The 3423-nt window shown below is 42.8% G+C and overlaps 1 pseudogene; it reads right to left on the reverse strand.

Moving 5' to 3' along the window:
* Positions 1 to 2395: 2395 nt before the first annotated feature.
* On the reverse strand, positions 2396 to 2547 carry LOC113456145 (annotated as a pseudogene).
* Positions 2548 to 3423: the final 876 nt, after the last annotated feature.

The raw sequence follows: 3423 nt of genomic DNA on the forward strand, positions 1-3423 counted from the left end.
CAAGAAAATGAGTCTTATCAATGTGAAGGCCTAGCTCTTATCTGCTACAACAAATGCCTTGGATGACTAATATTATGAGAGAAAGCAAAAAGAACAAACACTTTTGGGGCCCAGTTGGTTGAAAGTGAGGTCACCTTTAAGAGATGAGACATGTGAGAAACCAATAAAGAATAAATGACAATGAAAGTGAATAATTATGATAATGAAGTTGTAAGACTCCCAGAATTTATAGAACTCTTACAACTGAAATCCATAAAAGTATTTTTGTGTCTATATACTTACCCTCTCACCTCCCACACAAACAGTCCTGGTCTTCAAGGCCATTACTCATGAGAGAATAGGAAGGTGTGTGTTTGCAATGTCAAAAGAAACGTGATTGCATTTGTATGAAACATGGATGAAAAATTAGATAGTCAGACAGACACATAGACAGCAGACGGATGAATGGATGGATGGATGGATGGATGGATGGATGGATGGATGGATGGATGGATGGAGTGATCAGAAAAGATACACAAAGTGAGAATCCCCCAGCTCAATCCTGCAGGACAGCTAGAATCAGAATGATTTGTTGAAGTTAAAAGGCTTGTATGAGTGGGACGGGAAAGTTTACATCACAATGGAGAATCAAAGATAGATACCTGGGGCACATATGAAGAAGGACATTCCAGGGACAGAAGGAAGATGGACTGCAGATACCCCTGAAAAGCATGGGGTGGTCTGAGTCAACACCGGAGGACCTGACTTGAAATTGCAGGGTGGGGCTACTGCTTCTGTGTGGTCCTACAGAGAAATCTATACACACATTCCAAGGGGCTCTGGGCCTTCATCTCCTGAGATCCCATCTGGAAAGTTAGTTAGAGCATCCAGACTTGCAAAGAACACTCAGGTCTCTGGAAGATTAGAGGTCCTGAGGCCTTTAGTTTTGACTTCTGTTATTTACCAGAACTACTGAGCTGCAACCCACTTAACCAAAATATGCTTCTAGCCTAAAGTTCCCACAGCTTCACTAAACACAAAGTACAGTCTTCAAAAGTAAACTGGATCACATATGAATAGCAATTCCTTCCAGATCAATGAATTACCATGCCTCGGTGGTGTGTGGCCAACACTTCTGTCAGGCCACCAAAGGAAAAATAAAACAAGTGTGACTAATTGCAATTAGAGAGAACAATGACCCAGAAACACCCTTCGTGGGAGGGAGATAGCTGTTGTTGAGGTTTTGTCTCCAGAGAGTTTATACCCAGTCTCTCCACGTTTCTATGCCGCTGACTTAGCAGGGGCCCCGCTTCTTGAATTCTCCTCTGTGCTTGCGTAGCTGTTCTTCCTTTTCCTGTGTTCACAAAGTTGCCTCTACAATGTCCTGTGCACGCATTTCTGATTCTCAAGCTACTTTCCAGTTGTCAGAAGGGAAGGTGAATCTGTTAGCTGGTAGATGCAGACTCTCCTAGAAATCCATAACATGTGAACTCAAGTTTCTCTAGAATGGTGGTTATCAACCCTTTAATACAGTTCCACATGTTGTTCTGAACCCCAACTGTAAAATTATTTTCATTGCTACTTTATAACTGTAATTTTGCTACTCTTAGAAATGGTAATATACATTTTTTAGACATAGAGGTTTGTCAAAGGTCTCAACCCACAGACTGAGAACCACTGCTCTAAAAATTGTCACACCATAACAGGGCACCACGTAAAGAGAAGACGAAATTCTAAGCAGAGGCTTGCCTGAGGTTCTGTTTGTAGGAAGCAAGACAAGCAGTGTGGATCTGATCAAATTGATGTTCCGTTACCTCAGAGCCTTCCTTTTTGTTCAGAGCCAAGCTGACTGTCCAACTAAACTGTTCTCTGTTTGGGGGAAGCCCCAATCATGGAGTCACAGTGTGTTGGTCATTAACACCATCTGTCAAATATCTCTATAAGTTTTCCAAGGCGTGCACTGTGGTAAGAATGCACTTCCCCGTCTCTTGTTTGTTTATATCATACCCCTTTGGTTGCTCTTGTGACTACCTTTGTCCATAAACTATGAGAAATATCATTGCCAACACAGGCGGGGACTTCCAGAGTGGAAGTCGCCCACCTTCCCTTCACTGCTCCTACCACAGGAAATCATGCATTTCACTGGCTAGAAGCAGTGAACAGGGATGAGGAGCCGAGCAACCTCCTCCTCTGCTTAACTGTACCAGAAACAAGTAGGAAAAGGAAATACACCTGTGCTCTTTCTGACCATTGAGATCTCATGGAGGCTTTGTTCCTGTAGCATAAGTTAGTCTGTCAAAATGGCTCCACAGATTTCTTGCAGCACTGACTGTCTTAGTTGCTTTTTGGTTTTCCCTTTTTTTCTTTCCTTTCATTTTTTTCTTCCTTTCTTGGTTCCTTTTTCTTTTTTTTTTTTCTGGGGGGAGCTTAAACTCAATCCCTCAACTATCACAAATTATATAGTCAAATTTCTTGAATTTGGGTTCAATACATCTGGAGCACAAAGGACAATCCTGGCCTGGGAAAACCAGCTTTGTGATCATGGCACTTACCCTGCCAGCTAAGTATTTTAGTTTATTTTCTATCGCTGTGACAAAACACCATGAACAAGGAAACTTCTATAAGAAAAAAATTAATTCTGCTTACAGTTTTAGAGGGTGAGGGTCCATGACGGCAGAGCAAAGGCATGGTGTGGGGAGCAGAGGAAGTCCATGTGTGTTCCTGATATGTCAAGAACCCCAGCCTAGCATCAGATCCACAGGAAAATAATAAAGCCTTCCCACTGGGGTGTGACTCCGAGGGATGGCAAAGTCTTTCTCTGGCCCATGTACAGATGCCAATGGTGTGTGCAGAAAATTTCCATCATAGGTCTCTCTCCTTCCCCTTGGTATTCCCCTACAGAGACTACTCTCACTGACATTAGCTAAACCCACCTCCTCCATTCAGTTGTCTAGCAGAAACCCCCACCTGTTTGTCCAATTGTTTACACTAACCTTACCTCCTTATTTGAATGTATATTTTACACACCCTAAGCTTCCTGGTTGCTGCAGTTTCTCCATCAGAGAGTACAGTCCACACCCAATCTCTGGTGTGTGTGTGTGTGCACATGTGTCTGTGTTCATCCTTTTCCCACTCCATTGAAGTCCATCTCTGGAACCATGCTGGCCATGGCAGAATGGCAGCAAGAATAACTGAGAAGTCACATATTTTGTGACATATTTGCCTGTCTTCAATGACAAAGAAAATGTACAGGGGATGGTGGGACATTTTTGAAACCTTAAGCTTGCTCCCAGTGACACACCTCTTCCAACTAGGCTTCACCTCTTAATCCTTCCCAAACAGTCAATAGCTAAGAACCAAGTATTCAAATGCCTGAGTTTTATGGGAGACACCATGTTAGCACATTCCACTTCCTTCCCCCCATAGTCTCATGATCACACATAA

Source organism: Microtus ochrogaster, chromosome 5 (genome assembly GCF_000317375.1).
Source record: "Microtus ochrogaster isolate Prairie Vole_2 chromosome 5, MicOch1.0, whole genome shotgun sequence".
Taxonomy (NCBI): Eukaryota; Metazoa; Chordata; class Mammalia; order Rodentia; family Cricetidae; genus Microtus; species Microtus ochrogaster.